This window comes from Lontra canadensis, unplaced genomic scaffold, assembly GCF_010015895.1.
Source record: "Lontra canadensis isolate GAN:19392208 unplaced genomic scaffold, GSC_riverotter_1.0 scaffold103, whole genome shotgun sequence".
Lineage (NCBI taxonomy): Eukaryota > Metazoa > Chordata > Mammalia > Carnivora > Mustelidae > Lontra > Lontra canadensis.
In genome coordinates, this window is record NW_022631097.1 from 1,673,118 (window position 1) to 1,688,307 (window position 15,190).

The window sequence follows — 15,190 nt, forward strand, 5'->3', positions numbered from 1 at the left end:
ATTTCTGAAATTCTACTTAGTATCTGGAAGTTGAATTTATATAGTATGAGACACAAATGCTGGAAAAAAAATACTAGAGAAAACTTAATAAAGTTAAAGTAGAATTAAGCACATAAAAATATGCAGATTCTAATACTACTAGAAATTAAGTACTATTAGGCAGAATGGGTTTGTAAAGCCAAAACTTTCTTATTAGAGCCCTTGCACATCTAGCCAAGTATTCAGCCATTGAAAATTGGCCAGATAATGGCTACATTGAACTTGACACAGACTCCAGTGGTTGAAATACTTGTGTTTTCCACTCATTTCATAAAGTCAGTTAGGACTAATTTTTATACTCTTTTACCAGTTCAGTATTACCACTGAGAAATGACAAGAAGTTAAAAGTTGCTAGCTTTTAAGAACTCATAGCTCTTTAAATATCAACACTTCAAATTGAAATTGGTTCTTATGTAACCATACAAAATAGGAATTACAAGTGACTCTAGAGACCATACTTAATGGGACATATTCTAAGGAAAAAAAGAATTACAAAATAAAACAAAGCAAAGCAAACAAACAAAAAAACCTTGAGTTTCATTTGGTGGTTTAGTTTTCATACCAATAGATTGCTATTTTTAAGCTTTTTTGTTTGGATAAATCAAATATATGTGTTGGGTTTGTTCGGCATGAAGATTTCACCATTAAAAAAAGATTTCATCATAAGTGAAAATAAGGTATAACCATAGAAACAAAGAATTTAAAGAGGAGGTTAGTCAGTCGGTTAGTCAGGGTTAGTCAGTCGGTTAAGTGTCTGTCTTCAGCTCAGGTCATGATCTCAGGGTCCTGGGATGGAGTCCTAGATCAGGCTCCTTGCTCAGCAGAGAGCCTGCTTCTCCTTCTGCCTGCTGCTGTTCCTGCTTGGCTCATTCTCTCTCTGACAAATAACTAGATAAAATCTTTTTCAAAACCATTAAAAAGAAAAGAATTTAAAGAGGAATCCTATAATGTTAGATAGCTGGATGGAGGAATAGATAGATAGATGGATAGAATGACTGAATGAAGTTGTTTTTCAGCTCTGTCCTCTGAAGTTCTCTCTAATATCAGTACCACCCAGTATCACAAATCTGGCCTGAAACCCTGATGTCCCAATCTTGATCTCTACATTCTTCACTACAAAGAAGCAGGACCGCTTGGAGAAATTGTTGACCCATGTTTAGAGTAGGAAGGCTACCAGGTTGGCCTGGGACAGCTGTGGGCTCAGAGGCAAGAAAACTTTCAAATATCAATGGGATGGCATCTAAGGGCCCTCAGACTCAGCCTACACAGTAATTAGCAATGAGAAAATTCCCTTGGACTATCTGGTCAAATGATCTGCTCTTAAATGACCTCAATTAACCTTTAAGAATTAGATCATTAAGTGCTCCTTTTGGCAGCACATATATTAAGAATTGACATGATATAAAGATTAGGTTGGCCCCTGCCCAAGGATGACAAAAAAATCTGTGAAGCAGTCATATTTTTACAGAACAGATGGGTGGTTCCCAGAGGGATCTTATTTATTTTATAACTGGATATTTGTACCTTTTGGCACCCTTCACACATTTTGCCTGCTGCCAAGTCCTCTGGGTTCCCTCTGGAACCCATAGTGCCAGGAAGCTTGAATTATAATAATTCACATTAGTGTCATTCTAGTGCATGAAGTAATTTCACCTCATTATCTCATTTGATCCTCCCAGTCTTTTAATTGTTTTCTTCATCTGTAAGACGAGAAAACAGGAGGCTCTAAGAGGCAAGTTCAGCAATGTTCATTTATTTACCCTCATTCATTAAGTATTTATTGAGTACTTCCTATGTGCCAGTCACTATTCTGAATCAGCATGGTCCCAACAGAAATTTCTGCAGTGGTAGAAATGTGCTCTATCTGCACTGTCCCATATGGTAGGCACTGGTTACACTTGGCTACTTGCCAGTAGGCTAATGTGACTGAGGAAATCAATATTTATTTCATTTTAGTTTATTCTAACTTACATTAAATAGCCACATGTATCTGGTAGCTGCTGTGTTGGCTCAGTTCTAGACATTGGAGACAGTGGTGAGCAAGACAGAATAAGACACACCCTCCAAATTATCCAGACTAGACAACATTTCTTCTTTTACATTGCCAAACCCCACTTCCTTCTGAAGCTGTCTCTGCTTCACCCTGTGATGGATGATTGCTCCTTTCTCTGAGCTCCTGAGCTTCCTGTAAACACTGCATGGTACACTGAGTCACTCATTCACTCCGGTTTTTATTGTACAATCCACTGTGTTAAGAAATGCTTAATGTTTAGTCCTTTGCTAAATTGTAAACGTCTTAAGGTTAAGGACTATGCACCAGTTTTTCCTTACTAAGCACATCATAAGTACTCCTTCTGCTTCTAAAAATTTTCTTCTGCTTATTTCCAAAACACATCATTCTTTCCATTATTTTTTTAGTTTGATGTGATGCTATGGAATATAGGACATGAATTCTAACTTCAACAGAAAGTGTTAGATTGGTTTTATCCCCTCCACACTATAGGATGCAAAAACAAGCCAATAAACCTCAAAGCTGAATATGGGATGGAAGGATAAAATACAGAAAAAGAGCAAAGAAAGTTGTATTCCAACAGAAGTTGTGAAGAAATATAATTCAAAATAATGAAATATGAGGACACCTGACTGGCTCAGTCAGTAGTGCACATGACTCTTGATCTCGGGGTTGTAGGTTTGAGCCCCAAATTGGGTGTAGAGATTACTTAAAAATAAAATCTTTAAAAACTAATGAAAAGAATTTGTCTCTCAAATCCCTGCTTCAACATGGAGAATGTTTTATTCAATGTTTTTGGATAACGGTCTTTTAGAAATGATCCAGCGACCATAAAAGTGGTAGGCACAAAAAATAGGTCATATTGTCAAAATCTTATGCCACTTTAATATACCATGTCATTATAACAATGGGGAAATTTAGACAGGGCTATGTTATTGTAAAAGAAATGTGAAGCTTTGTAAAATGTTTCTTTTTTTATAATAATAAACACTTTCATTTACGAAAGTTAGCTCTATAAATTAAGGTAATATAAAGAACTCTGTCTAGCACATATGAGGTCCATTGAGCAAGAACAGCTCCTGGGATGTAATCAAAGCCCGACTTTTTATGTCTCTCTCCCCTTGCAAACTCGCTCACTGGCAAAAGTGTTTTCCTTGGTCCTCAATTAAAGAAAGTTCCGTCAGACCCTGAGTTTTCTGGCCACATTCAGGGAATTCAAGCTAAGGGGCAATTTCAGTTGCAAATAGAGCAGTCTTAATTAGGTAGTTAAATCTCCCCTTTGCCAGCTAGGACCAGTGGCAGGCGAACATTGAAGGTGAATTGGCCAGTTCCTTCTTTTCCCATTCACCTGGGCCACCATTTGCCAGCTGCTGCTACTTCTCTCTCCAGGGTTGGAGAGCAAGGAGGTCCCACTGGCCCTCTCATTGGCCTCTAAATGATTCTCTTGCTTTGGACTAAAAGAGCTTTGACTTGCTTTGAAGTCAAAGGGCTCCAACAGCTCACCATCTCCCATGTGGGCTGCATCTGTGTCCATGAAAAACAAATTCTGAGTTTTGACTCATCTCAATATAACACCAATCTCCATCAACCTATGTCTTACCTTCCAGTTGTTCTGTTCTTTAGATTCCCCCAGCAGCAGTCGGATGCCAGTCCCATATCTCTCTAACCTGCATTCCCTGAGGAGTCTGTCTACATCTGTCTCCAGCTTAAGGTAAAGGCCTGGGCACCACCCAGCCCCCTTAAGGATATAGAAGACCATGGCAACGGCTCCCCCGACCCCAGATCTCTGCAACCTCTCCTTTCTACCCCAACTGTCCACCCTTGACCCCAATGTTGGTAAGGGGTTTATAATTTCTAAAACATGGTCGACAACCTACTTTGGAAAAAATGCACCTTGGGCCTGCAATTTATTTGTTGTCTAACATTTGTTGTCTTCAAGCATTGGCCATAATCCCCAATTTAACACTTGCCATAGTTAAACAGAAGACAATTAGGTGATACAAGCAAACTTATTTAACATTTCATCAAAAGAACAGACTCCTTTTGGAGAACTGAAAAATGGGGGTGGAAGACAAGAAACCTTTAAAGGATAAAGAATAAAGAAAGAAGAAAAGGCAAATTGCAAGTATCAGATCGGCTGGGGTCATGAAGTCAGGCTTGTTTGGGCTGAGAAGGCCCAGAGTTGGCTTGGCATGTGGAGATTGGCTGAATGAATAGACTGCATTTTTGGTCAAGCCAAGCATGTACAGGGACACAAAAGTTATCCAAGTTTTAGTTTGCTGACACAAGTTCCATCTGGGGCCTGGAAATCTATTTCAACACTAAATAGGTAGTAGTATACATGTCCTTATCAGAAAGGCAGAATAGTATAGTGGTTAGAAATGTGGGCCCTGGAGTCAGACTGCTAGGGTTTCAATAGCAAATTCTTCCTTTACTGGTTGTATGATCTTGAACAAGTTCATTAAACCCTTCAAACTCAGTTTCTTCAGCAGTAAGAGAATAGTCATAGTTTCCTCTCAGCGTGGTTATTTTAAAATATGTCAGGCCCATAGTAAGTGTTGGGTAGTTATTTGGCTACCACTGCCTTACATGACAGCTCTTCCACACACGCATTCTCCCTGCCCACCACCTCCGTGGAACCTCCTTGCAAAGCGTGGAAAACAGATTTTAGCTCATTCTTTCACAGGTGAGTGCTCTGAGACTTCCAGAGGCTAACAAAGGTAATGAAAGCCACTTAGGCAGTAAATCTTGGATCAGAATTTTTCTTTCCAATGAAAATGCCATGAATTTTAAGCTTGACCAATGTTTCTCAAAAGATTTAAAATTTGAATTTCAGGTATGAAATTTATAAACTCAGGAATAGCCTCCAGGAATGTTCAGAAGCATTGCAACATCACTGCAAACTATTTCATAAAATAAATGTGCACACAGATTGTTGCCTATAGCTCTTACTGGCCCCTGCAGACACACCCTTGATTACATGTACTTATCCTCACTTCCACTTCTTGACCTCCTTTAAAAGATCACAAGTAACCTCATGCATTGATATAGCCCTTTACAAAATGTTTTCTCATCACCCATTCCTTGCCTATATTTATTTTGCTTAAGAAGAAAAAAGGAGAGACAGAAAAGGAAGGAAGGAAGATAAGTTCGAAGTTTAATGAAACATAATGAAATGTTACCATGATAAAAATGTTCCACAAGAAATAGGGTTTTCATGATCATTCACTCAGTTACCAGAAAGATCATAGTTCTGAATGACAACCAAATGATTTAAACATGCCACTGAATTAAGAATTTTTTTCTGTACAACAACCTTTCCCTCCTCAATGTCACAGTTTTGATATATTTTCTTTTGGGGAAACCAAAGATAGAAGACAGTTTGCATGTGTTGGGGAAACTTTTGGAGAAACAGAAAGGTGTTCCTAAGACTGAAGGATTCTCCTCTGTTTACATCAGTCACATTTGTACCTATACTCCCATGGATCCCAGGGAAGTTTGAGTTATACTCTATTAAACTATATATCTCATAGGATATATTGATAGTAAGAACAATTTTAACAAAGAGCATTTGGAAGCTAGAATTTCAATATATATCTTTTATAATACCTTTTCCTTTTCTTTACCTATTAAACTGCATGGATTCACTTTCACTAGTAATAGAGATTTGATTTTATACAGGACCCAGAGCAAGTGACCATCAAATTCATGCCTTTGTATACATTTTAAAACAAGATTTCTTCCTCAAGACACTTATATTTCCATCTGCCAAAAATTGTCAAACTGTATTGATATTTTTTAGAACAAGATACTTTACTGCCATCTTCTGGAAAATTGTTTTTATTATTGTTTTAAGTACCAAATCTATGATATGTGTAATGTGAATAACACTTCCTTATGTGTGTCTCCCTTGTGCAGTGCATAATCTATATAACCCTATGTGACAGAGATTGTGATGAGTATAATATTGTCTAGGGAAATTCATGTACTTGAATACAACTAAGTCCAAAGAGATGGTAGCTCCTTGTCAGAAACTAAGGATTTCATCACTGTTGGAATTACTGTGGCTTCTTTCCAAATCATTTCTGAATTCACTCAGAGAAGATGTCACTCATGGACTTTATTTTTGTCCAGTCTCAGAATTCTGAGGTGGGAAGAAGAATAAGAGAATGGGTGACATAGATCCTCAGTTTGAAAGCACGCCAAGATAGAAGATGAGAGTTTAAGTCAACAAGCATGTAGACTTAAACACACAAGACAATTAAGATCTTCAGCCTGAGTGATCTTAGATTTTCTTTGTTGGGGCTTCAGAGTCAAAGTCATTACTGGATAGAGGCACCTTTGCAATATAAACGATTCTCCTTGCCTTTTGGCACAGTTCAAAAATTTTATACACAAGCCACCTCAAAAAGACAAAAATCTCTCAACTTCCCAAGCCACTCTCACTTTCTCATAGCATTTAACTCAGGGAACCACAAACCAAATGAACAGGAAGGCTAATGATGTGTCAGTGAAGTACCATCTAGTTCTTCATGAGGAAAATTTTGAAGCAAATGTGCCAATAAAGCATTAGTTCAATTCTCAATGTTCTATATTGTAGCTTTATAGGTATTTATGTATTTTTAAATTGTATTTATTTGAGATAGAATGAGAGTGAGAGCACAAGGAGGTGCAGAGGGAGAGGGAGAAGCAGACTCCCTGCTGAGCAGGAAGCCCGACATGGGGCCTCGATCCCAGGACCCTGGGATCATGACCTGAACCAAAGGCAGACATTTAACATACTGAGCCACCCAGGCACCCCATATTATAGGTATTTAGGAGAATTTACTTCACACGTCTTTAGAAACCACTATCAGGTCACTAATATTCTTTGGACCATGCTTTGGGCTCACAAGTAAATATAGTTCATTCAAAATTGTTTTTCAAATGGTGCAATCAAGTGATTTTACTATTCTCTCTAATTCCAGTGCTATTGAACTTCCTGTGATGATGGAAATAGTCTGTATGTGTACTCTCCAACACAGCAGTCACCAACTGTGTGTGAATATTGAGCCCTTGAAGTGTGGTGAGACTAAAGAACTGAATTTTTATTTTTATTTCATTTTATTTAGTTTAAATTTCATCTTAAATAGTTACCTGTGGCTAACTATTACCGTATTAGACAGTGCAGCTTAGACATACCCTTCCCTCTGCCAGGAATGCTTCATTTCTGGCTTATCCATTTATGAAACTCCTATGAATGAATGAGTGGACATGTTATAGATAGATACTGTATATAGCTGATGCAGATCAATAAAAATATTTGATGTTGGGGGTGCCTGTGTGGTTCTGTCAGTTAAGCATCCAACTTTTGATTTCAGCTCAGATCATGATCTTAGGGTCATGAGATCACGCCCTGAGTCAGGCTCCATGCTCCACATGGAGCCTGCTTGAGATTCTCTCTCTCCCCCTCTCCCTTTGCCCTTCTCTTGCTCAGCTCATATTCTCTCTCCTCCCCTCTCTCTCTCCCTCCCTCCCTCCCTTACCAAAAAATATAAATAAATAAATTTGATGCTGACAGTGTAATGTGCTTAATTTCACTGTTTCATGTCATCAAACATCTTTGCACAATATTCCAAAAGAGTTTGGTTATTTGAGTGTTCCTGTTTTTTTGTGATTTTGGATGATGAATGAGTGGGAGTTTTCTTTGGATCGTATAAGAGTTATCGGGGTTTTTCTTCCCCCAAACATATTCCAGCCTTCACTGATCCTACTTTTGAGCTGAAAAGCTAAATTCACATCTGTTATGATGAAAGTGATTTAATTACCACTCAAGCAAGTAGAAAAAAGTTGACATGTTATGTACTAGGGAAGAAGTCTTTTTATAAGCGAGTTCTTCTGACAACAGAGAAAGGAAAGCCAAAGTGATGGAAATTTACTCTGCACATACCCTGCACAAAGGGCCTTTCAGAAATCAGCTTCAGTGTGGCACGAAAGCCATGCTGCAACAACGGGGCAGTGTCTGGGACTCGTGAAAGGGCAGGAGTGTGCTGCTTTCTAAAGAAATCCTTCCATTCCATACCCCTTTGCTCCAAACACAAGGGAGACTACAGAGGCAGCAGAGTGGACTTCAGGCCACCTTTTCCTAGTTTCCAACCATAAAAATTGTTTCAATATTTATTACAGTGTTTTTCCACTTTTCCCCCTCTGCCCCACTCCCCTGTTTAGTCAGTGATCACCTATCACCCTGAACACAGATTTACTACCTTAAATCTAGGGCACTCTACTCATTCTTAAAAGTGAGAGATTTGATATGATCTCCCTGATATGGGGAAATGGATTTGCAACATAGGGGGCTTGGGGGGTAGGAAAAGAGTAAATGAAACAAGATGGGATCGGGAGGGAGACAAACCATAAGAGACTCTTAATATCACAAAACAAACTGAGGGTGGCGGGGGTGGGGCGGGTAGGGAGAGGGTGGTGGGGTTATGGACATTGGGGAGGGTATGTGCTATGGTGAGTGCTGTGAAGTGTGTAAACCTGGCGATTCATCCCCTGGGGCTAATAAAACATTATATGTTTATAAAAAAATTTAAAAATTAAAAAAAATTTTTTTAAAGTGAGAGATTTGTATAAAAGGGAAGTTTTTACTTTTGAACCTGAAGGAAGATATGCATATACACTTAAGAAGATCCTTTTAGGGGCACCTGGGTGGCTCAGTGGGTTAAAGCCTCTGCCTTCGGCTCAGGTCATGATCCCAGGGTCCTGGGATCAAACCCCACATCGGGCTCTCTGCTCAGCATGGAGCCTGCTTCCCTTTCTCTCTCTCTCTGCCTGCTTGTGATCTCTGTCAGTCAAATAAATAAACAAAATTAAAAAAAAAAAGAAGAAGATCCTTTTAACAGTAGTTAAAATTCCTGTCAAGGTGAACATCAGTCCAATTAGCTGGCAATACTGTGCTGAGTTACAGTCAAACTTGTGACATATGAAAAGAAGTCAGCTAAGATCGGAGTCCAGAAGTAGTTAGCGCTGGATGAGGCCAAGGCCAGCTCCTCCTTTCATATGGGACAAGAGTCAGTCATAGAGAAGAAAGGGACTTACTAAGCATTACACAACATTGGACTTAGAAGCCAGAATCCCTAACTCAAGAGGGTCAGCTTTCTATGGCTAATATTTCTCAGTTTTTTCCACCTAAGAACCCCAATGGCAGAGAATGAAGACACTTTCTTCCTTGGGTCACAGAAAACACCTCCTCCAAATTTAATGTTTCATTGGAGTTTGGAGTGTTTTCTTAAGAATGTATAATAATTTATATTCTATTCTATAATATATCCATATTTGTGTTAATATGAAATAATATTTGAGGTTCTGGTTCAAGATGGTGAGGGAGGAGTATACTGAACTCACCTCCTCTCATGGACATACTGAATCTACAGCTATCTATGGAACAATTTCCTTCAAGAAAACCCGAAAGACTGGTGGAGTGACCCCTTCACATCAGGCAAACAAGAGAGAAATCACACTGAATGGATAGGAAAGGCTGAGAATTACCCTGCCATAAGCCCCTCCCCGTGCAGCAACCTGTGATTAAGAGGGAATGCAAAACCTGGAGTTTTACCCTGAGGAGTGATCCGTTTGTATCCCACATGGGGCATCCCGACTTTTAAAACCAGCAGCACCTCAAAATGTGGAGAAAAGGGAACCCTCCTACACTGTTGGTGGGAATGCAAACTGGGGCAACCACTCTGGAAAACAGTATGGAGTTTCCTCAAAAAGTTAAAAATAGAGCTCCCCTACCACCCAGCAATTGCACCACTACATGCTTATCCAAAGGATACAAAAATGTTGATTTGAAGTGGCACATGCACCCCAATGTTTATAGCAGCACTATCAACAATAGCTGAATTATGGGAAGAGCCCAACTGTCCATTGACTGATGAATAGATAAAGAAGATATGGTATATATATATACAATAGAATATTAGCCATCAAAAAGTATGAAATCTTGCCATTTACAATGAAGTGGATGGAGGTAGAAGGTATTATGCTAAGTGAAATAAGTCAGTCAGAGAAAGACAAATACCATATGATCTCACTTGTATGTGGAATTTAAGAAAAAAAAACAGATAAGCAGAGGGAAAGGGAAGGAAAAATAAGATAAAAACAGAGAAGGAGGCAAAAACAATAAGAGACTCAACTATAGAGAATAAACAGTGCTGTTGGAGGTGAGGAGGGGTGATGGGCTAGAAAGGTGATGGGCATTAAGGAGGGAACTTTCATGAGCACTGGGTGTTATAATGTAAGCGATGAATCACTAAATTCTCCTCCTGAAACCAATATTACACTATGTGTTAACTAACTTGAATTTAAATAAAAATTTGGAAGAAGTAAATAAATAAAACAAAATAAAAATAACTAGAATTAAATTAAAATAAAATATAAATAAAATAAAACCAGCACCTCATGGATGAATTTCCAAAACATCTGGCCGTGAAGACAAACGGAGCCTTTCCCCATGAGATCCACAGGGCTGTGGGAACTGATGTGCAGCTCTTTTTTTTTTTTTTTAAGATTTTATTTACTTATTTATTTGAGAAAGAGTAAGAGAGAGCATGAGAGGGTAGAAGGTCAGAGGGAGAAGCAGACTCCCCATAGAGATGGGATCCTGATGAGGGACTTGATGGTAGGACTCGGGGATCACAATCTAAGCCGAAGGCAGTTGCTTAACCAGCTGAGCCACCCAGATGCCCCAAAGGTGCAGCTCTTACCGAGCCCACCTGCAGATTCACCCCTCCCTGGGCCCAGAACAAAAGCAGTCCTTTGAAAAGTGCCCAGATTCTATGTGAAAGAGACTTATTTCATTGTAAAACATCAGTCTGAGGAACAGCGGTCTGCTGGGATACTCTCCAGGGCTGGAGGCTGGCGGGCGCCATCTTACACATTCTCCCTCTGCTTTGCAAATGCTGGCAGGCACCTTTACTTTCTTTCTTTTTATTCTTTCTTCTTCTTCCTCTTTTTTTTTTTTTTCTTTTCCCCCCTTTTCTCAGTAGGTGCCATCCTCACAGTCTCCCTTGCCACACTCCGGATCACCAGAGTCTCCCAGAGTGGAGCTTCTACATATGTCAGGTGACCCTGTCTTTACATGTGATGACCTAGTTTTTAATACCTGCCACCCAGGGGATAGCCCCTGATCACCTGGCTCTGGAGACCAAGGGTGGCTTGTGTTCATGGGTCCCACAAGACCACTACAATTAGGGGAACAGTTCATGGCACTTCACAGATAACAGACAGAAACATACCAGGTTTTCTGAGGAAGAGGTCTATTCGCTTCTCCTGGAGCTTTGGCCTGCAGGGCAAGCTTTTGGTTTGACACACCTACAGGGTCCTACAGAGGGGCTCTTGGGGAGGAAAGGCCAGTGAACATAATCTTTGCACTCTCCATCTGCCTCTTTTCAGCTCACTGGCATTCCAGAAAAGAGTCTATACCTTTGTCTGGTGCCCTGATTTTTATGACTGCCACCAGGGGACACCACTGTACCACCAGACTTTGGTGGGTTTATACTATCAGGTTCCATAGGACTTTAACCCACAGGGAAAGACATTTTAAACAGCTACCACCCCAGGGCACAGTGAGGAACAGAGCCAGGAGCTCCATCTTTCTGTGAAAGTGGCCTGCTAAGCTGAGGAGTAGGCGTCTAATTAAACACACATTTAAGGGCTGTCTGTAACCTTTCTTGAGACCCTAGAGAGTGGGCCCTTTCTTCATGTTGTCCCTCTGCCGTGCCCTGGCATCTCTCAGAGGGAATCTCTTATACACAACCAGTAGCCCAGTTTTTATACCTGGTGCCCTAGTTTTTGTGGCTGCCATCCCAGGGATACACCTCGATAGCCTGACACTGGTGACCAGGGGGCTTTCCTTTCCTGAGTCCCATGGGTGTTTAACAATCAGAGACACAATTCTTGGCAGCCTTGTCCCAGGGATCTGGATAGACAGCAACTGAAACATAACCCTAGACTTTCAGTGAAAAAGAAACTACTTGCTAGTCATGGGGCCTTGAACTTAGGGGCAGGTTTCAGGTTTGGTGTACATCTAGAGGCCACAGAGGCACTCGTGGGGAACATAGGCCAGGGGGCACCATTGTTGCACTCTCTCTCTGCACAGCTCACTGATATCTCCCAGGAAATTGCTGATATATTCTTCCAGAATCCCAATTTTTGCAACTGCCACCCAGGAGACACCCCCAGATCATCTGGCTCTGAAAGTCAGCCAGGCTTATGCGTGCAGTCCCACAGAACCATATATACTTGTATTCTCTAAAAGCTGCTGCCTGAGCATCTGGTATCCAATCAGCCTGAATCTATATGCTGACTGGGATCCCCCACCATTGTGGGGACACTGACTGGTCTCTGCACACCTTGAAGTACTGAGCTGTTAAAAATATAATAGACTTCTTGGGCAATCACAAAGGTTTGAGAGGCAACAAAGATCAAAAAGGGCAGGGTTGAACAAGGCTCAGTTCCTACACAAACCCAACCTATCAAGACTGAAAGATGTGGTTGTTTCAACTAATTCATAGAAACCAATGCATAAAGTCAAGCAAAATGAAGAAACACAGAAATATGTCCCAAAGGAAGAACAAGATAAAATGTCAGGAAAAAAATTAATGAAAAAAGAGACAAGTACTTTACTTGATAAAGAGTTCAAAATAATGGTCCTAACGCAGTAAAAACTTCACGTTGAAGAAAAAGAAAATAGAAGAAAGTTCCAAATGGAAGTCACAGAACTGAAGAATACAGTAGAAGAACCAAAAAAATACACGAGGGGGCTTCAACAGTATAAGAAAGGATCAGTAACTCAAAGTCCCACCCAATCAAAGCAGCAAAAAGAAAAAAGAATAAAAAAAAATGTAAAGATAGTGTAAGGGACTAATGAGACATCAAGCAGACGACACTCACATTGTAGTAGTTCCAGAAGCAGAGGAGAGAGAAAGGGGGATAAAACTTCTTGAAAGAAATAATGGCTGAAAACTTCCTTACTTGGGGGAAGAAACAGACATTCAGATCTAAAAAGCCCAGATAACTCTAAATAAGAGGAACTCAAAGAGACCCACACCAAGGCACAATATGATTAAAATATCAGAAGTTAAAGGCAAGGAGAGAATCTTGAAAGCAGTAAAAGAAAAACTTCTTAAACATAAGTGAGCCCCCATAAGAATTTCAGCAAATTTTTCAGCAGAAATTTGCAGGCCAGAAGACAGTGGCACAATATGTTCAGAGTGCTAAAAGAAAAAAAATTCCCAACAAGAATACTCTATGTGATAACATTGTCATTCAGAATTGAAGGAGAGATAAAGACTTTTCCAGACATACAAAGCCTAAAGGAGTTAATCAACACTAAACTGGCCTTATAAGAAATATTAAAGGGACTTCTTTAAGCTGAAAAGAAAAAGCACTAATAAGTAATAAGAAAGCATATGAAAGTATAATTCTCACAAGTAAAGGCAAATATTCGTAAAAGTAGTAGATTATTCAACTATAAAGTTAGTATGAAGGTTAAAAGACAAAAATAGTAACAAATAACGGTAGCTATAATAATTAGTTAAGGGACATACAAGATAAAAACATATAAAATGTTTTTTGCACCCCCATGCAAAGGGGTGGCTGGCTGGCTCAGTTGGTAGAGCTTGTGACTCTTGTGAGTTCAAGCCTCAACTTAGGTTCAGAGATTATTTAAAAATAAAACTTTTTAAAATTTTTGCATTCAAAATTTTAGATTGTATTCAAAATTAAGTTATAGATTGCATTCAAAATTATCAACTTAAAATAAACTCATATATAAATATATACATATATATATAAAAATATATAAGTTGCTAAATATAAGTCTTATGGTAACCACAACAAAAACATCTATCAAAGAAGATTAAAAACCAATCCCTTTTTTTTGTTTTATGGGTTTTTAAAATTTTTTTAAAGATCCTTTTTATTTTTTTTTAGAGAGAGCATGCATGAGCGGAGGGAGGCGCAGAGAGAGAGAGAGAGAAGCAGACTCCTCACTGAGCAGGGAGCTCAATACAGTATTCAATCCCAGGACCCTGGGACTGTGACCTGAGCCAAAGGCAGATGCTTAACCAACTGAGCCACCAGACACCAAAAACCAATCCTTTTCAAACTCTTCAAAAAAAAAAAAAAAATTGGAGAGCACTCCCAAAATCATTTTACAAAGATAACATTACCCTGATACCAAAACCAGACAAGGATCCGCAAGAAAAATTGCAGGCCAATATTTCTGATGAACAGGGATCCCCTAATCTTCAACAATATTAGCAAACTAAATTCAATAATATATATATAAAGGACCATACAACATAATCAGGTAGAATTTATTCCAGAGTTGCAAAGATGATTCAATCAATCAACATTCCACACAACATAACAAAATGAAGCATAGAAATCATACGACTATCTCACTAGCTGCAGAAAAAGCATTTGACGAAACTTACCAGCAATTTATAATAAAAACTCTCAATAAAGCAGGTATAGTAGGAAAGTACTTTAACATAATAAAGGCCATATGTGACAAGCCCATATGTGACAAGCCCATCATTATAGTTAATGATGAAAAGCTTAAAGTTTTTTCTCTTAAGATCAGGAACAAGACAAGCTTACCCACTCTTGTTGCTTTTATTCAATATAGTATTGGAAAGTCAGGGCAATTATGCAAGAAAAAGAAAAAAAAAGGCATCCAAATTGGAAGGAAGAAGTAAACCTGTCACTACTTGCAGATAACTTGATACTATATATAGAAAACTGTAATGACTCTGTCAAAAAAATGTTAGAACTAATAAAAGAATAAAAGAATTCAGTAAAGTTGCAAGTTATACGGAAACCAGTTGGGCTTCTGTACAGTAATAACAAACTATCAGAAAAAGAAATTAAGAGAACAATTCCATTTCTAATTGCACCAAAAAGAATAAAATACCTAGGAATAAACTTCACCAGGGAGGTGAAAAACCTGTACACTGAAAACTTTAAGACATTGATGAAAGAAATTTAGGAAGACACAGATAAATGGAAAGATATTTCATGTTCATGGATTGGAAAAATTAACATTGTTAAAATGTCCATACCACCCAAAGCAATTGACAGATTTAACGTAAT

The 15,190-nt window shown here is 39.0% G+C and overlaps 1 non-coding gene across 1 annotated transcript; it reads left to right on the forward strand.

Annotated features, from left to right (window-relative positions):
* Positions 1-1,399: 1,399 nt before the first annotated feature.
* LOC116855509 lies at positions 1,400-1,504 on the forward strand. The gene has a single exon (XR_004380367.1). It is a non-coding gene; the product is annotated as a U6 spliceosomal RNA (small nuclear RNA).
* Positions 1,505-15,190: the final 13,686 nt, after the last annotated feature.